At 35.8% G+C, this 24,787-nt stretch overlaps 3 non-coding genes across 3 annotated transcripts; all 3 read left to right on the top strand.

Moving 5' to 3' along the window:
- The first annotated feature begins 6,379 nt into the window (after positions 1–6,379).
- On the top strand, positions 6,380–6,453 carry TRNAV-CAC. The gene has a single exon. It is a non-coding gene; the product is annotated as a tRNA-Val (tRNA).
- A 1,726-nt stretch (positions 6,454–8,179) lies between these two features.
- Positions 8,180–8,253, top strand: TRNAV-CAC. The gene has a single exon. It is a non-coding gene; the product is annotated as a tRNA-Val (tRNA).
- A 12,537-nt stretch (positions 8,254–20,790) lies between these two features.
- TRNAV-UAC lies at positions 20,791–20,864 on the top strand. Its single transcript has one exon. It is a non-coding gene; the product is annotated as a tRNA-Val (tRNA).
- Positions 20,865–24,787: the final 3,923 nt, after the last annotated feature.

Raw genomic sequence — 24,787 nt, 5'->3', positions numbered from 1 at the left:
CTGCGCATGAACGAGGATGAGACAGTCATCGACTTTCATACACGCATACAGGAACTGGCAAATCGCGCAATGGTCCTTGGTGAACCATTCTCGCAGGAAAAACTTGTTAAGAAGATACTGAGATCTTTACCGGCCAGGTTCCGAATGAAAGTCACTGCCATCCAAGAGCATGATGGCTGGGAGAAAAAATCTGTTACTCAGCTAATGGGAAATCTTAAAACATACGAAATGGAAATTTTAACTGATCACACAAAAACGAAAAAACAAAAAAATATAGCTTTTGCCGCTGAAGAAAATAATGTTGTATCCGATTCAGATGAAACTAGTGATGATACAGTTGCGTTCTTAACTAAACAGTTTTCCAAAATTTTGAAACAGGTATCCAAAAACACACGCAACAGAAATTCACAAAAGGGAGCAACGCCGTTCAAAACTGCACCTAAGACAGGGACGTCAAACGCCAAACAGTCTATCTCACGTCCAGGACAGTCCAAAGAAAGGACCAACAACAAAGGCATCAAGTGTTATGAATGCGAGGGATTTGGACATGTACAAGCTGAGTGCGCCACCTATCTTCGATGCAAAAAGTCTATGTCAGCCATTACCTGGAGCGATGACGAGCCCGACGTTGAACCAACTGGGTCAGATGTCGAAGAAATTTCGGGTAATTTTGTTGCATTTACGGCACGATTTACTGACAGTTCAGAACCTGTTGAAGACTCAGAAGGTGGTGACTATGTCTCTGCAGAAGATGTGGAACAAAATGCTTTATCTTTTGAAGCTAAATTTAATATGTTGTATCCCAAATGGGAAGCATTAAGAAAAATGAACTGCAAACTAGCTAGTGAAATAGAGATTGTAACCAATGCAAATAAAGTATATCAAAATCAAGTAGCTGATAGGAATATATTGCTTAAAGAAGCAGCTGATCGAGAGGAAAGACTACAAAACGAAGTACAAACTGGAAATGTACTACTTAAGGAGGCAGCCGACCGAGAAGAAAAACTCCAGCAAGAAGTACAGACCTTGAAACAGGAGCTCAGCACCTACAAACGACAAATCCAAATGATGGATACCACTTCAACACTTGATAAGATTCTTGATTCTGGCAGAAAGTCTTCTGCAAAATTTGGTTTGGGCTTCACTGGAATTAACTCGAAAGATAAGACTGTATTTGTCAAAGCATCCGGACCTGATCCAGACGACATCCCTGAATCCAGCACTATGAAACGCCCCTATGGTAAAGTAAGCGCAAATAAGATGCATTACAAACTATATAATCCTGTTTGTCACTATTGCAGGTTACGCGGTCATACCAGACCCGAATGCTACTACTTCTACAAGGATCAAAGAACTGAGAAGTTCAGGCAAAAGAACATCCGGCCTTTTACAAAACAAATTTGGGTTAGGAAAATTGACTTCGTATCTCAATCAATTCCAATAACATCTCAAGGATGACAAAATAATTGGCAAACATGCTGATTAAGGATTCCAAATAAGAGTAACAGGTAAGTCAATTTACCTTTTATTTTAATTATTTTATCTTATACATTTGCTAATGTTTCAGGAACAGGTTTATTATATCTTAAATTATACAAAGGCTTTTTTAATCCTTCAAGAATTCAATTTCTAATCTTTTAAAATATTTCTTTACCTACCAAAATTCTTGTTCCAATCTTTTTTTTTTTTACATATTTTCCCTGTGATAAAAAAAAAAAAAGGGAATTTTTTTCCCCAAAAATGCATCGCGACCCAGCCATGCCTCATCGCCTGAAGTTGCAATCAACGTGTCCAGCCGGTCATTAACGCCAATGCCTGCAGTCACCATCTGTCACCACCATCACCGGAGATGCCGCAGACTATGAAGCCACCGACTACTATTGTTGCACCCCACTCCTGCCCGACACTGCCCAGGTCACTCTCTTAATTTTATTAAAATTATAAAATAAAATAAAAAAAATCTAGGGTTTCTCTGCCTATTTTTTAATCTTTAATACTGCATTTGTTTTCCTTCATCTATATCAAAATTTTTTAAGTGTTTTCTTCTCTAATCCGTCGTTAGTTTGGATACCTCACACAATGTCCTTATTTCAAATTTGTCTGGCTCAGTACCTCCTGCACTTTATTTGAACATATGTGTACTGCTTTTTCCATGAGGAATGTGTCACTATATGTATACATACCTCTTTTTCCAGATCCACACACATCCCAAATTGTGTCAATACCTAAATATGCTCCCACTTCTGTATCTGTGTCTGCGTTCTTTGTGTCTATTTCATCTGTTCAGGTACCGATTGCCTCCTGCATGTTATTAAGAGTATCATTGACAAGTCATCCGAGGTAGCTGATACAAAACACGATGGGAAAATTGATATGGAGGATGAAGATTAACGAAAAAAAAAAAAAGAAGAAGAAGAAGAAAATTCTCGCTTCTTTAAATGCTTCAAAACACTCAGGATATTGGTACCTCTATCTCTTCTCTTTTAGTTGGTATTACTTCAATACCTAGTCTATGAATCTTATTTTTTTCTTATCTATTTACCTGATTTTTTTTTTCTACTCCTATATGTCATTTATGTTTTAAGTATCTGCTCCTTTAAATGTGCCTAAGATGACCTTTTCTTGATATTATTGTGTGAATGAGTTATCCTTTTCTGTGTGTTCACTAAATGTCCTATCTACGTTGTTTTGGCTGCCTTTGATCCTTTGATTATGCCTTTTTGTTGGTGTTTCTTGTGCTAAAAATTGGATATCTATAAGGTTGCTTGAATGGTAAATTTGCTGCAAGTAGATATTCGTAGCTATGTGTTTACGTGAATATACCTATTGATTTACCTGCTTCTCCATAAAAGTGTTATCTGTAATCTTGCTCTGTGTTATGTGTTATGTGTTTAGTCCGGTCATGACCGTATTTGTGTTTATTTACGTGTTTCCTGCGCTATCTGTGCCTAAATTATTTATGTGTGTGTTTTCCGTGATATCTGGTCTGACTCTGTGCCTAAATTTGGTTTATATGTGTCTATGTCTGAATTCGATTTATTTTGAATCTTTGGCTTGCTTTACATGAATGTGCTTACTGTTTTATTTGATAATTTGTTTTACTCGAATTGAGAATTGAAAATTCCTGAATTTTTTCTTATGTGTTTTGCTGAGTTGTTTTCAAGTTGCGTGTGCATGGCTCTAGGGCTCTCGTTTTTTTTTTTTTTTTAAATCTTCTGCAGGTTCCAACAAAGCAAATAACTTATTATGGAGTCCCAATTACTGCTTCAAGCTAATGTGAAATTCTTGGCAAAGGAAACAATCACGATGTACATTTTGAGGGGGAGTTCTTCCTAATCTCTTATGAACAAATTCAAGTTGTGTATTTATTGGGTATTTTCGGTTATATTGGACTTCTTGGGTATATATGGATTTTCTTACTAGACTCTATCAGTTTTTGGATTATCTCGTTGGGTTGTCGTTTTATTTGGCTTATCATAATCTCTGGGGTCTCCTTTTATAATTATCACCTTATTTGGATTCTTCTTGGATTATCTACTTGATGAGATTATTTCTGAAAAATATTTTGGATGGGATTGCTTTTCTTGGTGTATGATATCTGATACTGAGGATGCTGATGACGGCTCAGTTTCGGGCACCCCGTCTGCACGGTATATCTAATCCACTATTATGATGTTCACCTTCCTTTGTCATTTATTTGGAAAAAAGGGGGAGTTTTGGAGTAAGGGGGAGTATTACGGAGTATTATGGTAACTTTTGGAGATTTTGGAATCTTTTGGATTATTATGGTATCTTTTGGACGTATTGGATCATTATGGAATTTTTGGTAAGGACTATGATGAAATATTTGGTAGTTTGGCAGTGGTTACATTTGTTTGGTTGTTTTTTGGATTTCATTATGGAAATAATAGAATTATATGTGTTAGGGGGAGTAGTAGTTTTGTTTGGTGCATCTAAACAAGTTGAATGGATGTTTCGGGTTATGCTACTCTCACATGAAAAAGTTATTATATGATGTGGTATGCTAGGAATTCAATGCTTCTGTGTGTGATCCAAGACTTGAAGAATTCCAATCAGGTACTTTATTCACAAATGGTCCAAAAAGAACTTAATTTGTTATTTTTGGTTTTATATCTTTGTGTCTTGTTCAGTACCTATACTAAGGGCAAAAAAATAAATTGATTATACTTTCAATTTTGCCCAAAGTCTTTGATACTTGAGTTTTACCAAATAAAATGCCAAAGGGGGAGATTGTAAGTGTAAAATAATTTACACATTAAGTTATTGGCTATTTTATTTAGTAAATAGTTTTATTGTTTTTAATAAATTAGAGTTGTTAAAGTTAATTATATTTTTGGACCATGTGATATAAATATATGAATGTTGTGCCTTGGAGTATGAAGTCAGCGTGTGAAGATGTCAAAGAAATAAAATGTGAGGCAGTGGTTTATTCTAACAAGGAAAGGTAGTGGTTTATTCTAACAAGAATAAGTGGTGGTGATTCATTTGAACAAGTGGTGGCTAACGAAAAAGCTATTGCTAAGGATCCTAACTAATGGTTCAAGAAGTGCTATAAATTCACACGGTTCGAAGGAAGCATTTGCCCAACTTTGAGAATTATACACTGCTAGAGCTCTCTTGATTTTACAAAGCAATTTATATTTTGAATGTAATTTCTGATTTAATTTGTAAGAATATTTATATTGTACTGCATGATCAGTACGTGGTACTGCTGAAGCATCTTGTGAAGATTGTTCGGGTATTTGTGTGTCAATCCTGGATAGGTGTTAGAAAGAGTGGTAGTGGTAAAGGCTGGAGGCCATCTGTATTTTACCTCTTGTAATACTCCTTTTGGTGAACATCTATAGTGGATTGGGCAGACGTGGGTTGCCCCGCAGACGTAGGAGAAGGAGCTCCGAACTGCGTAACATTTCTTTGTGTTTTTTACATTCTTTATGCTTTTAGCTTTCATTATTTACATTTGCTTAAACAAGTTTAATTAATGAACGTAACTACTACATAACCTAATTAACAAGTAAAAACACATAGCTTTTATATTTCGAGTGTCACGGTGCAATTTCACCTACAATTAAAAATAACATTCCCTATTTACAAACGGTAACATTCTGATTAGATTTGTAATAAGAAAGTAGAAAATGTAGCTTGTCTTGCTAGTGTAGTTGGTTATCATGCTAGTTCCACACACTAGAGGTACCTAGTTCAAACTTGGGCTTAGACATGTTAATTTAGTTTTAAGCTCTTCTTTTTTTACTAGGAAATTAGTGTTTGGTTGACAACTTTTTAAAACACAATTACGGAATTAATTACTTCTCGAATTAAAAATCTCATTGCATAATTAAAAATCGTATCATTCTACTTTGATTAGTAAAAAGAAAATAAAAAATGTAGTTGTCTAGGTGGTGTAGTTGGTTATCACGCAAATCTAACACATTAGTGGTCCCTAGTGCAAACCTGGGCTCAAAAATTTTATTTTGCTTTCCACCTGCGTTTTTAGCAGGAGATGTTTTGAAATTATATTGGTAATTATTTTCCTTCCTTAATTATATTTTGAGAGATTTTAGTGTATGTTTCGTACATGAGTTCACACATTAGAAATGAGAAGAAAAATCATAGTTAGTGTTTGGTTGACAACTTTATTAAACACAAGTATGGATTTGATGAACCCTACAATTAAAAATAACATTCCCTATTTGTAAACGGTAATATTCTGATTAGATTTGTAATAATAAAGTAGAAAATGTAGCTTGTTTGGGTGGTGTAGTTGGTTATCACACTTATCTCACACAGTAGATGGCCCCAAGTCAAACCTAGGCTTAGACATGTTTATTTACTTCTAAGCTCTTCTTTTTTTTTTTTACTAGGAAATTAGTGTTAGGTTGACAAATTTTTAAAACATAACTATGAATTTAATTACTTCTCGAATTACAAATCTCATTTCATAATTAAAAATCGTATCAATCTAATCTAATTAGTAAAATGAAAAAAGAAAATGTAGTTGTCTGGGTGGTGTAGTTGGTTATCACGAAAATCTAACACTTTAGTGGTCCCGGTCCCCTTTGCAAACCTAGGCTCAAACATGTTATTTTGCTTTGCAGCTGCGTTTTTACCCGGAGATCTTTTGAAATTATAATGGTCAGTATTTTCCTTTTTAATTATACTTTGATAGATTTTAGTGTATGTTTCGTACATGAGTTTACACATTAGAAATGAGAATAAAAATCATAGTTAGTGTTTGGTTGACAACATTATAAAACACAAGTATGGATTTGATGACCCCTACAATTAAAAATAACATTTCCTATATATTAACGGAAACATTCTGATTAGATTTGTAATAAGAAAGTAGAAAATGTAGCTTTTCTTGGTGGTGTAGTTGGTTATCATGCTAGTTTCACACACTAGAGGTTCCCAGTTCAAACTTGGGCTTAGACATGTTAATTTATTTTTAAGCTCTTCTTTTTTTACTAGGAAATTAGTGTTTGGTTGACAACTTTTTAAAACACAACTATGGAATTAATTACTTCTCGAATTAAAAATCTCATTCCATAATTAAAAATCGTATCATTCTACTTTAATTAGTAAAAAGAAAATAAAAAATGTAGTTGACTGGGTGGTGTAGTTGGTTATCACGCAAATCTAACACATTAGTGGTCTCTAGTGCAAACCTGGGCTCAAACATGTTATTTTGCTTTCCACCTGCGTTTTTACCAGGAGATGTTTTGAAATTATATTGGTAATTATATTTTGAGAGATTTTAGTGTATGTTTCGTACATGAGTTCACACATTAGAAATGAGAAGAAAAATCATAACTAGTGTTTGGTTGACAACTTTATTAAACACAAGTATGGATTTGATGAACCCTACAATTAAAAATAAAATTCCCTATTTATAAACGGTAATATTCTGATTAGATTTGTAATAATAAAGTTGAAAATGTAGCTTGTTTGGGAGGTGTAGTTGGTTATCACACTTATCTCACACAATAGAGGTCCCCATGTCAAACCTGGGCTTAGACATGTTTATTTACTTCTAAGCTCTTCTTTTTTTTTTTTTACTAGGAAATTAGTGTTAGGTTGACAACTTTTTAAAACATAACTATGAATTTAATTACTTCTCGAATTAAAAAACTCATTTCATAATTAAAAATCGTATCAATCTAATCTAATTAGTAAAATGAAAAAAGAAAATGTAGTTGTCTGGGTGGTGTAGTTGGTTATCACGAAAATCTAACACTTTAGTGGTCCCGGTCCCCTGTGCAAACCTAGGCTCAAACATGTTATTTTGTTTTGCAGCTGCGTTTTTACCCGGAGATCTTTTTAAATTATAATGGTCAGTATTTTCCTTTTTAATTATATTTTGATAGATTTTAGTGTATGTTTCGTACACGAGTTGACACATTAGAAATGAGAATAAATATCATAGTTAGTGTTTGGTTGACAACTTTATAAAACACAAGTAAGGATTTGATTACCCCTACAATTAAAAATCACATTCCCTAATTATATAAAGTAATATTCCGATTAGATTTGTAGTAAGAAAGTAGAAAATGTAGCTTGTCTTGGGAGTGTAGTTAGTTATCATGATAGTCTCACACTCTAGAGGTCCCCAGTTCAAACCTGGGCTTAGACATGTTAATTTACTTTTAAGCTCTTCTTTTTTTACTAGGAAATTAGTGTTTGGTTGACAACTTTTTAAAACACAAGTATGGATTTAATTGCTTCTCGAATTAAAAATCTCATTCCATAATTAAAAATCGTATCATTCTACATTAATTAGTAAAAAGAAAATAAAAAATGTAGTTGACTGGGTGGTGTAGTTGGTTATCACGCAAATCTAACACATTAGTGGTCTCTAGTGCAAACCTGGGCTCAAACATGTTATTTTGCTTTCCACCAGCGTTTTTACCAGGAGATGTTTTGAAATTATATTGGTAAGTATTTGCCTTTCTTAATTATACTTTGTTAGATTTTAGTGTATGCTTCGTACATGAGTTTACACATTAGAAATGAGAATAAAAATCATAGTTAGTGTTTGGTTGACAACTTTATAAAACACAAGTATGGATTTGATGACCCCTACAATTAAAAATAACATTCCTTATTTATAAACGGTAACATTTTGATTAGATTTGTAATAAGAAAGTAGAAAATGTAGCTTGTCTTGGTGGTGTAGTTGGTTATCATGCTAGTTCCACACACTAGAGGTTCCTAGTTCAAACTTGGGCTTAGACATGTTAATTTAGTTTTAAGCTCTTCTTTTTTTACTCGGAAATTAGTGTTTGGTTGACAACTTTTTAAAACAGAATTACGGAATTAATTACTTCTTGAATTAAAAATCTCATTGCATAATTAAAAATCGTATCATTCTTCTTTAATTAGTAAAAAGAAAATAAAAAATGTAGTTGTCTGGGTGGTGTAGTTGGTTATCACGCAAATCTAACACATTAGTGGTCCCTTGTGCAAACCTGGGCTCAAAAATTTTATTTTGCTTTCCACCTGCGTTTTTACCAGGAGATGTTTTGAAATTATATTGGTAATTATTTTCCTTCCTTAATTATATTTTGAGAGATTTTAGTGTATGTTTCGTACATGAGTTCACACATTAGAAATGAGAAGAAAAATCATAGTTAGTGTTTGGTTGACAACTTTATTAAACACAAGTATGGATTTGATGAACCCTACAATTGAAAATAACATTCCCTATTTATAAACGGTAATATTATGATTAGATTTGTAATAATAAAGTAGAAAATGTAGCTTGTCTGGGTGGTGTAGTTGGTTATCACACTTATCTCACACAGTTGAGGTCCCCAAGTCAAACCTGGGCTTAGACATGTTTATTTACTTCTAAGCTCTTCTTTTTTTTTACTAGGAAATTAGTGTTAGGTTGACAACTTTTTAAAACATAACTATGAATTTAATTACTTCTCGAATTAAAATCTCATTTCATAATTAAAAATCGTATCAATCTAATCTAATTAGTAAAATGAAAAAAGAAAATGTAGTTGTCTGGGTGGTGTAGTTGGTTATCACGAAAATCTAACACTTCAGTGGTCCCGGTCCCCTGTGCAAACCTAGGCTCAAACATGTTATTTTGCTTTGCAGCTGCGTTTTTACCCGGAGATCTTTTTAAATTATAATGGCCAGTATTTTCCTTTTTAATGATATTTTGATAGATTTTAGAGTATGTTTCGTACATGAGTTGACACATTAGAAATGAGAATAAAAATCATAGTTAGTGTTTGGTTGACAACTTTATAAAACACAAGTGTGGATTTGATTACCCCTACAATGAAAAATCACATTCCCTAATTATAAACAATAATATTCCGATAAGATTTGTAGTAAGAAAGTTGAAAATGTAGCTTGTCTTGGTAGTGAAGTTGGTTATCATGATAGTCTCACACTCTAGAGGTCCCCAATTCAAACCTGGGCTTAGACGTGTTAATTTACTTTTAAGCTCTTCTTTTTTTACTAGGAAATTAGTGTTTGGTTGACAAGTTTTTAAAACACAAGTATGGATTTAATTGCTTCTCGAATTAAAAATCTCATTCCATAATTAAAAATCGTATCATTCTACTTGAATTAGTAAAAAGAAAATAAAAAATGTAGTTGAATGGGTGGTGTAGTTGGTTATCACGCAAATCTAACACATTAGTGGTCTCTAGTGCAAACCTGGGCTCAAACATGTTATTTTGCTTTCCACCTGCGTTTTTACCAGGAGATGTTTTGAAATTATATTGGTAAGTATTTGCCTTTCTTAATTATACTTTGTTAGATTTTAGTGTATGTTTCGTACATGAGTTTACACATTAGAAATGAGAATAAAAATCATAGTTAGTGTTTGGTTGACAACTTTATAAAACACAAGTATGGATTTGATGACCCCTACAATTAAAAATAACATTCCCTATTTATAAACGGTAACATTCTGATTAGATTTGTAATAAGAAAGTAGAAAATGTAGCTTGTCTGGTGTAGTTGGTTATCATGCTAGTTCCACACACTAGAGGTTCCTAGTTCAAACTTGGGCTTAGACATGTTAATTTAGTTTTAAGCTCTTCTTTTTTTACTAGGAAATTAGTGTTTGGTTGACAACTTTTTAAAACACAATTACGGAATTAATTACTTCTCGAATTAAAAATCTCATTGCATAATTAAAAATCGTATCATTCTACTTTGATTAGTAAAAAGAAAATAAAAAATGTAGTTGTCTGGGTGGTGTAGTTGGTTATCACGCAAATCTAACACATTCGTGGTCCCTAGTGCAAACCTGGGCTCAAAAATTTTATTTTGCTTTCCACCTGCGTTTTTACCAGGAGATGTTTTGAAATTATATTGGTAATTATTTTCCTTTCTTAATTATATTTTGAGAGATTTTAGTGTATGTTTCGTATATGAGTTCACACATTAGAATTGAGAAGAAAAATCATAGTTAGTGTTTGGTTGACAACTTTATTAAACACAAGTATGGATTTGATGAACCCTACAATTAAAAATAACATTCCCTATTTATAAACGGTAATATTCCGATTAGATTTGTAATAAGAAAGTAGAAAATGTAGCTTGTCTGTGTGGTGTAGTTGGTTATCACAGTAATCTCACACACTATAGGTCCCCAGTTCAAACTTGGGTTTATACGTGTTATAATTAACTTCTAGGCTCTTCTTTTTTTTACTATGAAATTAGTGTTTGGTTGACAACTTTTTAAAAAATAACTATGGATTTAATTACTTCTCGAATTAAAAATCTCATTCCATAATTAAAAATCGTATCATTCTAATTTAATTAGTAAAATGAAAATAGAAAATGTAGTTGTCTGGGTGGTGTATTTGGTTATCACGCAAATCTAACACATTAGTAGTCCCTAGTGCAAACCTGGGCTCAACCATGTTATTTTTCTTTGCAGCTGCGTTTTTACCTGGAGATCTTTTCAAATTATAATGGTAAGAATTTTCCTTTTTAATTATAATTTGGTAGATATTAGTGTATGTTTCGTACATGAGTTGACACAATAGAAATGAGAATAAAAATCATAGTTAGTGTTTGGTTGACAACTTTATAAAACACAAGTATGGATTTGATTACCCCTACAATTAAAAATCACATTCCCTAATTATAAACGGTAACATTCCGATTAGATTTGTAATAAGAAAGTAGAAAATGTGGCTTGTGTGGGTGGTGTAGTTGTTTATCATGCTAGTTACATACACTAGAGGTCCCCAGTTAAAACCTGGGCTTAGACATGTTAATTTACTTTTAAGCTCTTCTTTTTTTACAAGGAAATTAGTGTTTGGTTGACAGCGTTTTAAATCACATCTATGGATTTAATTACTTCTCGAATTAAAAATCTCATTCCATAATTAAAAATCGCATCATTCTAATTCAATTAGTAAAACGAAAATAAAAAATGTAGTTGTCTGGGTAGTGTAGTTGGTTATCACGCAAATCTAACACATTAGTGGTCCCTAGTGCAAACCTGGGTTCAAACATGTTATTTTGCTTTCCACCTGCGTTTTTACACGGAGATGTTTTGAAATTATATTGATTGGTATTTTCCTTTCTTAATTATATTTTGATAGATTTTAGTGTATGTTTCGTACATGAGTTTACACATTAGAAATGAGAAGAAAAATCATAGTTAGTGTTTGGTTGACAACTTTACAAAACACAAGTATGGATTTGATGACCCCTACAATTAAAAATAACATTCCCTATTTAGAAATGGTAATATTCCGATTAGATTTGTAATAAGAAAGTAGAAAATGTAGCTTGTCTGTGTGGTGTAGTTGGTTATCACAGTAATCTCACACACTATAGGTCCCCTGTTCAAACCTGGGTTTATTATACATGTTATAATTAACTTCTAGGCTCTTCTTTTTTTTTTTTACTATGAAATTAGCGTTTGGTTGACAACTTTTTAAAACATAACTATGGATTTAATTACTTCTCGAATTAAAAATCTCATTCCATAATTAAAAATCGTATCATTCTAATTTAATTAGTAAAATGAAAATAGAAAATGTAGTTGTCTGGGTGGTGTATTTGGTTATCACGCAAATCTAACACATTAGTAGTCCCTAGTGCTAACCTGTGCTCAAACGTGTTATTTTTCTTTGTAGCTGCGTTTTTACCTGGAGATCTTTTCAAATTATAATGGTAAGAATTTTCCTTTTTAATTATATTTTGATAGATATTAGTGTATGTTTCGTACATGAGTTGACACATTAGAAATCAAAATAAAAATCATAGTTAGTGTTTGGTTGACAACTTTATAAAACACAAGTATGGATTTGATTACCCCTACAATTAAAAATCACATTCCCTAATTATAAACGATAACATTCCGATTAGATTTGTAATAAGAAAGTAGAAAATGTAGCTTGTGTGGGTGGTGTAGTTGGTTATCATGCAAGTCACACACACTTGAGGTCCCCTGTTAAAACCTGGGCTTAGACATGTTAATTTACTTTTAAGCTCTTCTTTTTTTACAAGGAAATTAGTGTTTGGTTGACAGCGTTTTAAATCACATCTATGGATTTAATTACTTCTCGAATTAAAAATCTCATTCCATAATTAAAAATCGCATCATTCTAATTCAATTAGTAAAACGAAAATAAAAAATGTAGTTGTCTGGGTGGTGTAGTTGGTTATCACGCAAATCTAACACATTAGTGGTCCCTAGTGCAAACCTGGGTTAAAACATGTTATTTTGCTTTCCACCTGCGTTTTTACAAGGAGATGTTTTGAAATTATATTGGTAGGTATTTTCGTTTCTTAATTATATTTTGATATATTTTAGTGTATGTTTCGTAAATGAGTTTACACATTAGAAATGAGAATAAAAATCATAGTTAGTGTTTGGTTGACAACTTTACAAAACACAAGTATGGATTTGATGACCCCTACAATTAAAAATAACATTCCCTATTTAGAAACGGTAACATTCCGATTAGATTTGTAATAAGAAAGTAGAAAATGTAGCTTATTTGTGTGGTGTAGTTGGTTATCACAGTAATCTCACACACTATAGGTCCCCAGTTCAAACCTGGGTTTATACGTGTTATAATTAACTTCTAGGCTCTTCTTTTTTTTTACTATGAAATTAGTGTTTGGTTGACAACTTTTTAAAACATAACTATGGATTTAATTATTTCTCGAATTAAAAATCTCATTCCATAATTAAAAATCGTATCATTCTAATTTAATTAGTAAAATGAAAATAGAAAATGTAGTTGTCTGGGTGGTGTATTTGGTTATCACGCAAATCTAACACATTAGTAGTCCCTAGTGCAAACCTGGGTTAAAACATGTTATTTTGCTTTCCACCTGCGTTTTTACAAGGAGATGTTTTGAAATTATATTGGTAGGTATTTTCCTTTCTTAATTATATTTTGATAGATATTAGTGTATGTTTCGTACATGAGTTGACAAATTAGAAATGAGAATAAAAATCATAGTTAGTGTTTGGTTGACAACTTTATAAAACACAAGTATGGATTTGATTACCCCTACAATTAAAAATCACATTCCCTAATTATAAACGGTAACATTCCGATTAGATTTGTAATAAGAAAGTAGAAAATGTAGCTTGTGTGGGTGGTGTAGTTGTTTATCATGCTAGTCACACACACTAGAGGTCCCCTGTTAAAACCTGGGCTTAGACATGTTAATTTACTTTTAAGCTCTTCTTTTTTTACAAGTAAATTAGTGTTTGGTTGACAACGTTTTAAATCACATCTATGGATTTAATTACTTCTCGAATTAAAAATCTCATTCCATAATTAAAAATCGCATCATTCTAATTCAATTAGTAAAACGAAAATAAAAAATGTAGTTGTCTGGGTGGTGTAGTTGGTTATCACGCAAATCTAACACATTAGTGGTCCCTAGTGCAAACCTGGGTTAAAACATGTTATTTTGCTTTCCACCTGCGTTTTTACAAGGAGATGTTTTGAAATTATATTGGTAGGTATTTTCCTTTCTTAATTATATTTTGATAGATTTTAGTGTATGTTTCGTACATGAGTTTACACATTAGAAATAAGAATAAAACTCATAGTTAGTGTTTGGTTGACAACTTTACAAAACACATGTATGGATTTGATGACCCCTACAATTAAAAATAACATTCCCTATTTATAAACGGTAACATTCCGATTAGATTTGTAATAAGAAAGTAGAAAATGTAGCTTGTTTGCGTGGTGTAGTTGGTTATCTCAGTAATCTCACACATTATAGGTCCCTAGTTCAAACCTTTTCTTAGACATGTTGATTTAATTCTAAGCTCTTCTTTTTTTTATAAGGAAATTAGTGTTTGGTTGACAACTTTTTAAAACATAACTATGGATTTAATTACGTCTCGAATTAATAATCTCATTCCATAATTAAAAATCGTATCATTCTAATTTAATTAGTAAAATGAAAATAGAAAATGTAGTTGTCTGGGTGGTGTATTTGGCTATCACGCAAATCTGACACATTAGTAGTCCCTAGTGCAAACCTAGGCTCAAACATGTTATTTTTCTATGTAGCTGCGTTTTTACCCGGAGATCTTTTCAAATTATAATGGTAAGAATTTTCCTTTTTAATTATATTTTGATAGATTTTAGTGTATGTTTCGTACATGAGTTGACACATTAGAAATGAGAATAAAAATCATAGTGTTTGGTTGACAACTTTATAAAACACTAGTATGGATTTAATTACCCCTACAATTAAAAATCACATTCCCAAATTATAAACGGTAACATTCCGATTAGATTTGTAATTAGAAAGTAGAAAATATAGCTTGTCTGGGTCACACACTAGAGGTCCCCAGTTCAAACCCGGGCTTAGACATGTTAATTTACTTTTAAGCTCTTCTTTTTTTACTTGGAAATTAGTGTTTGGTTGACAAATTTTTAAAACACAACTATGGATTTAATTACTTCTCGAATTAAAAATCTCATTCCATAATTAAAAATCGTGTCATTCTAATTTAATTAGTCAAAAGAAAATAAAAAATGTAGTTGTCTGGGTGGTGTAGTTGGTTATCACGCAAATCTAACACATTAGTGGTCCCTGGTGCAAACCTGGGCTCAAACATGTTATTTTGCTTTCCACCTGCGTTTTTACAAGGAGATGTTTTGAAATTATATTGGTAAGTATTTTCCTTTCTTAATTATATTTTGATAGATTTTAGTGTATGTTTTGTATATGAGTTTACACATTAGAAATGAGAATAAAAATACAACTGAGTGGATACTGAGTCCACACTTCCGAGCCAGCCATAGAACCGGTCGCCCGAGCTATTTCATGAGCTACGCGATTCGCTGATCTCTTGACTTGGGAGACATGCACAGTCCCAATGTCCTTAGAAATCAACCGACACTGCTTTACAAATAAACCAACATAAGAAAAATCAACAGAATTAGAAATAAAAGCGTTACAAAGAAAGCAAACAGTCTGATTCCAAAGTGATATTGTTTAAACCCTGTTCCTTTATCCATGTTAAAGCTTCCTTGATCGCAAGAACCTCGGCTGCAAAAGGATCGCTCTCCCCGTCAAGCCGTCCCAACTTTGCCGCAATGAATAGGCCGTCTCCGTCACGGATTACCGCACCAAAGCCCGAGCCGTCTTCGAAGATGGCAGCATCAACATTACACTTGAGTGTATTTGCCGACGGCGGTGTCCATTGGTCTTGAATATCCAGGCCCCTAGGAGCGCACCGCGGTGTGACGTAAGTCGTGTGCCATAACGTCCGCATTCGGATCATAAGCTCCTGAGTTGACGCCGCTGCTGGAGGTTTGTCGTGCCATACTGCTTCATTTCTTGCCTGCCAGATCGCCTAGAAAACACCAGCCAAAATAACCGCTTAATGAACCAACGAGGCGCCTAAAGTAGCATCCATATAAGCGAGGAATTATTTCCCTTGCAGGATGTCATCCCTATCCCAGACCTGTTTTGCAAAGCTACATTCACAGAACAGGTGAGCCATAGTCTCCATATCATGGCCACATAGCGGACAACCCCCTCCAATCCACACCCTCTTCGAACGAAGGTTATCGCGAATCGGAAGAACATTGCGAGCACAGCGCCATAAGAAGTTCCTCACCTTAGGCGGGATTGGCAGTGCCGAAAGTTCTTTCCAAGCTTTAAACGCACCATCTGCTTCCACCTGTGTACGCTCCCGAGCAAGTAAACGGTACCCTTGTTGAACGGAGTAGCTGCCTCGCACATCTCCTGGCCATCTCCAACAATCCATCAGGTGGGTGCTAATCGGAGTGGCAAGAATTCTGTGAATATCATCTGCGACGAAGAGCTCACGTATCTGGTTGTGTCAGCAAGCGCCATCGTTGTTTCGCCAACAAGGCAATGTTGAAATCATGTAACTTCTTGAAACCTAGCCCCCCGAGTGATTTTGGCTTGCATAATCTGTCCCAACTCAACTAGTGTATCCCTCGATTCCTGTGACTTCCTCCACCCCACCAATATCGGTTAAACATTTTCTCCAAGGTGTCACATACACGCAAAGGCAGTTGAAACACTGACATAGTAAAAATAGGTAATGACTGAGCTATACTTTTCAGAAGAACTTCCTGTCCTGCTCTGGATAGGAACCTATGTTGCCATGACACAATCCGTGCTCGAATGTTCTCCTCAATATACCTGAATACCGCTATTTTGTTACGGCCCAGAACTGACGGCAAACCCAGGTAACGACCCAGGTCCTGGGCTTCATGCACCCCCACCAGACCCGAGACCAACGTACGCATATCATCAGGGGCAAATTATGCTGTGCATCACGGATGCAAAAACGACGTCGTTTTAATAAAACGCGTGTCTCCCCTTAAAAAAAATTCAGGTTCGATTCCCAGCAACAACATAAGAATTCCATAATCTAATCTATGAACTAAAAATTCCAGAATGAATGAACTAAAATTCCATAATCTATAAACTAAAATTTCAGAATCGATGAACTACAATTCCATAATTGATGAACTATAATTCCATAATCAATGAACTATAATTCCATAATCTATGAACTAAAATTCCAGAATGAATGAACAATATAATGTTGTTGCTGGGAATCGAACCTGAATTTTTTTTAAAGGGGAGACGCGCGTGTTTTAATAAAACGACGTCGTTTTGGCATCCGTATGCACCATGCATGGTGCATACGGATGCACAGCATAACGATTGATCATCAGGAGTATTGCGACTATACACATTACTGGATTTGTCAAAATTAATCAGTTGCCCCGAGGCCGAGCAGTACAACTCCAAACATTCCTTAATTTTCAACGCCTCGTGCTGGTTGGCCCTGAAAAATAGTAAACTATCATCAACAAAGAATAGGTGAGAGATGGTCAGAGCTCCCCGGGCCACCCTCACCCCATGAATATCCCCCCGTGCTTCCGCTTGTTGCAAGAGAAGCGAAAGACCCTCGGCACAAATGATGAAGAGGTAAGGTGACGGAGGGTCACCTTGCCGAATACCCCGAGACGGGCAACCTCGCCCCGCAGCCACACCGTTAACTAAAATGGAGTAATTAACGGTGGTGACGCAACGCATTATAATTTCCACCCAAACATCAGTAAACCCAAAAGCCCGCATTATTCCTGCCAGAAAATTCCATTACATCCTGTCGTACGCTTTAGCCATGTCTAGCTTTAGCGCAGCCCACCCTGACACTCCCCCAGTTTTCCTTCGCAAAAAAATGCCCGATCTCACCGGCTACTAAAATGTTATCAGTCAAAAGCCGGTTCGGCACAAAAGCGCTCTGCGATTGAGAAACAACTTGATCTAGACTCTCTTTAAGTCTATTCGCAAGCATCTTAGCTAGCACTTTGTAAGTGACATTGCAAAGAGCTATGGGGCACAAATCAGAAACTTTAACCGGAGTGGACTTCTTGGGGATTAGAACGATGTTAGAATCATTCATACCCGGTGGAAAGCTTCTGGTTTCAATACACTTTATAAGGAACATAGATAAATCATGTCCCAGAACCCGCCAAAAGTGTTGAAAAAAGGCCGGTGTCATGCCATCCGGTCCCGGCGCCTTATCGGGAGCCATATCAAAAAGGGCCGCTTTCACCTCCGTAACCGTGAAAGGCTGTAACAGAGAGGTGTTAACCTCGGCTGTCACCTTGGATTGAACACGGGGGAAGAGGTCGACACTACAAGCACTCGAACAGAAAATAGACTCATAATACCTGAGGATCTCTGCGTTCACGGCCTCGCCCTCCTGCCATTCATCATTTGGGTCTTTCAACCGTGTTAGTTGATTACGTTTGCGGCGCGCCATTGCAGATTTGTGAAAATACTTCGTATTAGCGTCGCCGAGCTTGAGCCAGAGTTGTTTAGATATCTGTCTCCAAAATGCTTCTTCCGAAACAAGCAGGTTCTCAAGCTCATGTTCCGCGGCAGTAAACTGTTCGATAGCCTGACCCGAGCGATCTTCCTTAAGGCGAGCTAGAATGCGACGCAGCCCCTAGATACGATTGCCAAAGCGTCGGTGATGTTCTCTTCCCCACTTCCAAAGCCGTGTACCACATATGGCTAAACGGTCCTGGAAATTCATACACAACGACAACCGCCATGCTTCACCGACCACCATAGCACATCCCTCCTCCAGAAGCCATGCAGCTTCAAACTTGAAGGACCTCCCCATCATCCCGCCAGTTCTCCCATCCGTTCTCACCGAGAGAGCACAGTGGTCAGACGAGGACATGTAAATATTCTGTACCTCAACCTCTTCATGGAGATCCAACCATTCTAACGTGGCCACAGCTTTGTCTAGACGTTCTTCTACCCACAAATCGGTACCCCGACTTTTCTCCCATGTGAATCTACCCCTGTCATCCCCAAATCAATAAGCTGACAGTCTCCCAGGGCATCATTAAAACCTTCTATTAACGAAGTCAGGTGAGAATGAATACCTCTTTTCTCTGACAGACATGCAATGTCGTTGAAGTCACCTACGACAACCCAGGGAAGTGAAGATTTCTCCTTAAGCTAGCGTAATAACTCCCACGTGATGTGGCGTCTGGATCTGTCTGACTCCCCGTAGAAACCCGTGAGCCGCCAAGGTGGGTGTCCGAGTAGAGTTATCTTCATATCTATATGGTTATTGGAGTAGCTCAACAAAGACGCCGCATCAACATCCCTTCCAGAAAAAAGCGAGGCCCCCACCTTGTCCCGATCGTTCCACACAAACCTTGCAATCAAACCCCATTTTTACAGGTACACGTTCCACTCGTAACTCAGTAGCCTTCGTCTCCATCAAGAAGACGAACATGGGTCGCTGCTTGGACATGACGCCCAAGAGTTCGCGAAATGACTGGGTGCCACCCAAACCCCGGCAGTTCCAGCTTATGAAACTCATTTGTCTTGGCGAGTCTGGTCCGCCAGACTCGCCTGCCCATGGTTTTTTGTAGTATCGGTCATCAGCACATCCCTGTCAATCGCCTCAGATTCCCCTTTTTTCCTCCTACGTTTGAGATCCCCCTGCAACCCACCCGATTTTTCTAAACCCACTAGAACAGCCGGTAATGGCCCAGCCGGAGGAAGAGTAGATTGTTCTGGTGACAAGGTAGGGGTCTGCAGTAGCCACTTCGACCCAATTGGTTTCACCTAGCGTCTCGGCCCTGCCCGCATCCAGGTGCCAAATGGAAAAGCATCCGGCAGAACATCTTCCTCGTACACAGTTTTACAAAACTTGTCGGAATGGCTTAAAATCCCACAGCAATAGCAGAAGGTGCTCAGTCGTTCATATTTGAACGTGATCCACTATACGGTTCCATCATGGCACTTCAGCCTCATACGGCGATTCAAAGGAGATGAGACAGTGAGTCGAACACGGATGCGATAGTAGCTCTTCCATGCCCCACCAAAATTGAACGGGTCAGCCGCAATGAAAACACCCACATAATCCCCGATCTTGGCGAGGAAATCTGGCGAGGCATAGATAGTGGGCAAGCCGTGAATCTGGATCCAAAAAGGGATAGACTCCAGCTTCACCTCTTCCTGTCGAACACCCATCGGAACCTGCTCACAAATCAAAAGATTGTTTTCGAAAGACCACGGGCCGTCATCAACCACGCGCTGAAGATCCTTCGGGTGCGAAAAATGAAATAGGAAAAGATCGTCCGCTAGTGACACTGCGTACATTCCCATTACCGGGCGCCAAACAGACACTAGAACCTGCTGCATGTGATCGAAACGGACCTGCCGATCCGTGAGGAGACGGCCGACCAGGTTATGGTGAATCGACCCGTCGGGAGTCGCCTGGATCTCGGGTGCGTCCAATCCGCCAACCTCTTCATCTACCAGTGACAGATCGGCACACTGTTTCTCGATATGTCGAATGTCCATGACACCGTTATGGATCGGAATCAACAGCAAAGAGACGAGAACAAAACTATAGAAAGATGCGATGATCTCCATTGAAGAAATCGACAATATAAAAACCTAGAGAGACCTAGGGAGATCACTCTCTCAATACACGATCGAGAGAGAGGGCCACGAAGCTAGAAGGTGATCGGCGATTGCGATCACGATCGAAGAAGAAACGGAAGATGCAGAGCGTTTTTTTTCTCCCAAGATTTTATAAATTATTCTCCATAGTAACAATTGATAGATCATAATTAGTGTTTGGTTGACAACTTTATAAAACATATGTATGGATTTTTTTTTTTTTGAAAGGATATGTATGGATTTGATTACCCCTACAATTAAAATAACATTCCGATTAGATTTGTAATAAGAAAGTAAAAAATGTAGCTAGTTTGGGTGGTGTAGTTGGTTATCATGCTAGTCTTACATGCTAGAGGTCCCCAGTTCAATCTTGGGCTTAGACATGTTAATTTACTTCTAAGCTCTACTTTTTTTTTTACTAGGAAATTAGTGTTTGATTGACAACTTTTTAAAACAGAATTATGGATTTAATTACTTCTCGAATTAAAAATCACATTCCATAATTAAAAATTGTATCATTCTAATTTAATTAGTAAAAATAAATAAAAAATGTAGTTGTCTGGGTTGTGTAGTTGGTAATCACGCAAATCTAACACATTACTGGTCCCTAGTGCAAACCTGGGCTCAAACATGATATTTTGCATTCCACCAGCGTTTTTACCAGGAGATGTTTTGAAATTATATTGGTAAATATTTTCCTTTTTTAATTATATTTTGATAGATTTTAGTGTATGTTTCGTACATGAGTTTACACATTAGAAATGAGAATAAAAATCATAGTTAGTGTTTTGTTGACAACTTTTCAAAACACAACTATGGGTTTAATTACCCCTCCAATTAAAAATCTCCTTCGCTAATTCTAAAGGGTGTCGTTCCAATTAGATTAGTAATAAGAAAAAAGAAAATGTACTTTGTCAGGGTGGTGTGATTGGTTATCACACTAGTTTCACACACTAGAGGTCTCTAGTTCAAACTTGGGCTCAGACATTCCCTAATTATAAATGGTAACATTCCGATTAGACCTGTAATAAGAAAGTAGTAAGTGAAATTGCACAGTGTGTCCTAAATGCAAGATGTAATGTATATTTTTACTTGGTTTTTAAGTCATGCACCAGTTACGTTCATTACTTAAATTTGTTTCAACAAATATAAATAACAAAGGCAGAAAGCATAAAATAAAGTAAAAACACAAAAGAATTGTTACGCAGTTCGGAGCGCTTCTCCTACATCTACGAGGCAACCTACGTTTGCCCAATCCACTATAGATGTTCACCAAAGGAGTATTACAAGAGGTAAGTTGAAATGGCCTCCAGCCTTTACCACTACAACCCTTCCTAACACCTATTCAAGACTGAAACGTGCATGACAGAACAATCTTCACAATAAGCTTTAACAGTACCAGGTACAGTTCAAGTAGCTCAGATTTCACACCTCTAATATACTGTACGTATCACCTTAGATGAGAAGAAATATATAAGAATCAATTCAATTATAAATTGATATTAGAATGCAGCACACGTATCTTCACATTCGACTTTCCCTTTAAATTAATATAAAAAGTAAGCTAATCAAATGAGCATGTAGATTTTGAATATATCAGCTTCGTAAATCGTAAATGAAGACAGACTCTCCCATCATTTATATAATTAATTACTCAACAACCTTTCCCAAAATCGTAGCTATTCCTTTGCCTATACCAAATCACGGCCATTAGTTTATTTTTCCCCATGCAAGATTAATTCCACAATTTTCCACAATTAACATATCTCCAATTGAATCATGACCACAAGTTTAATTCTTCAAAGCTGATTAACTTCACTGTCCATAATCAATATTCTTCTTCATAATTTTGAAAGCCTCCAATTTGAAATCATAGTGTAGAAATATAAAATCATACCTTCTGATAGGAGACGGTCCATGGCCCATATGTTAATTTCAAATAAATGCCCTAATTATTTTGTCAATTAAATTAGCCAATATAAACGGGTTTAATGTGTATCATTTGTACACTTACAATCTCCCCATTTGGCAATTTAATTGGCAAACTCTAAGACATCTATACTTTGGGCAAATAGAAAGAAATAAACAACATTTTTATTTATAAAGAGCCCATAGTATATCAGTTTGACAAAACACTAAACATTAGAGTTATTTTAATTACCATGGCCAATGAATCGTAGCTCCATCCAAATAAGTCCCATTCAATTCACTATAAGAGGAGTCAAAACTGTAGACTGTTTCATCCAAAGATAATCCCAGTATAGTCCATCATAATAATATTAGAAATCGAGAATATAAACCACGATGCATTATAGTCGATAATCCAATCCATAATGCAACCGAGACCCTTATACCAAAACAGAATCCATAATCCATTCATGCCAACTAAACTAAACATAATAGATTCCATATTCCAGAATTAACCAAAACTCTCCCTTATTCCAACCATACTCCCCCTTAGTATATACTCCCCCTTTTTGCCAATAAATTGACAAAGGTGAACATCTATATTAGTGGATTGAGTCTAACGGAGTGCCTTATTGGATTGAACCTGCATAAGAAGATTAGAAAAAAAATGAGAAAAGCAGAACATGATAACAATTTTAAACAAATAACATATAAGCACAAATCAAGTTGGAGCAGATTAAGTAGATAAAACATACCAAGTAACAAACGCATTCAATCACAAATTCGTAACAAATAACACAAAAAGCACACAGTTGGGTCACTCAAGAAGACAGATTGGGAAATACGACAGTAAGCACATTCAGATAAAACACATTTACGCAGATATTCATATAAACCAAAGTCAAGCACAGATTCATACTAGCTAGCATGGTAAAACACACAAACAAAACAAGCATGGTCATGTAAAGCATATTCAGCCAGAGATTCAAATAGATCAAAATTAGGCACAGATTCATATAAATCAACTTCAGGCAAGAATTCATAACAGTTAACACAATAAGTACACAAGCAAACACAGATACGGTCATGACCAGACCAACAAAAACACATTCACAAAGTAACACAGGTGAATACAAATATTAAACAAATTGTATCAAATTTTCATTCTAGTAACCATAGAGAATTCAAAGATTCAACACAAGAAACACCAATAAAATAACCTAAGCAAAAATAGGTTTATCAGTTCAAAAGCACTCAAAACAACGCAAGTAGAACATAAGTAAACACATAGAAAACAGTCAAGAACAAAACTCAAAGAATCAATCCGCAGTTTAGTAAACACATAGAGTAGTAGGCGACGAAAAGGACTATTTGCGAGAAAATTAAAACAATAAAATAGAGGGAAAATCAATCATAGACACACTCCAAAAAAAAAAAAAAGACATAGATGCAATGTGAGAGCATGTAGGAACAGAACCATTAATTCAAAAGATAAATTCTCTGATCTTGAAATAGATTCTATCACAGATGCAGAATATTACACTGGCAAAGATGAAGAATTGTCAACATTTGATGAATGCAAGGATATTGAAGTAGAGAGCACCAGATTAGGTAAAGGAATACATAAAAACTCAGCTTTAGACATAGGAATATTGGCAGGTATTTCACAAGACACATTAGACAATGACACCCTAAAAACATTCAAGGAATTAACAAAGGGAATTAGAGAGTAATGAACCTGTAAACTTTATCACCAACGATGATGACAAAATTAATTTTGAAGATGGGTGATCAATTATGGATGCGTGTTGGAATGTCAATGTCGTCTTGATCAGTGTCAGATTTTGATTCTAGTTCTGGGTCAGGTTCATATGGCGTGGGTGATTCTGGATCTGGTTTAGGAGTTTCAGGATCAGGAGTTTCAGAAAGGTTTGCGTCAGGTTCTGTCACTGACACAGGTTGTGAAACTTCAACAATATCATTCGGTTGATCATCAATTACAATATTTGTAGACTCCATGATGGTCTTTGTCACTTTATTGTATACACGATATGCACTGATGTTCGTTGAATAACCGGGAAAGATCCCCTCGCCGCTTTTTGGTTCAAATTTTGCAACAGGATTTCTATCCTTCAAAATAAAACATCGTGAGCAAAAAATGTGAAAGTATTTAATATTCGGTTTCTTACCTTTCCATAATTCATACGGTGTTTAACTTGTGCCTGGCCGAAGATAGACTCGGTTGGGGATGTGACATGCGGTGTTTACAGCTTCTGTCTAGAATTTTTGAGGTAATCCTTTGGCGTTGAGCAGGACTCGTCCCATTTCTTGAATGGTGCGGTTTTTTCATTCAACGACTCTGTTTTGTTGAGGTGTCTTTGGTGCTGAGTACTCGTGG

The sequence above is a fragment of the Ipomoea nil genome, unplaced genomic scaffold, assembly GCF_001879475.1.
Source record: "Ipomoea nil cultivar Tokyo-kokei standard unplaced genomic scaffold, Asagao_1.1 scaffold1099, whole genome shotgun sequence".
NCBI classification, from domain to species: domain Eukaryota; kingdom Viridiplantae; phylum Streptophyta; class Magnoliopsida; order Solanales; family Convolvulaceae; genus Ipomoea; species Ipomoea nil.
This window is presented reverse-complemented; position numbering and strand designations above follow the sequence as displayed.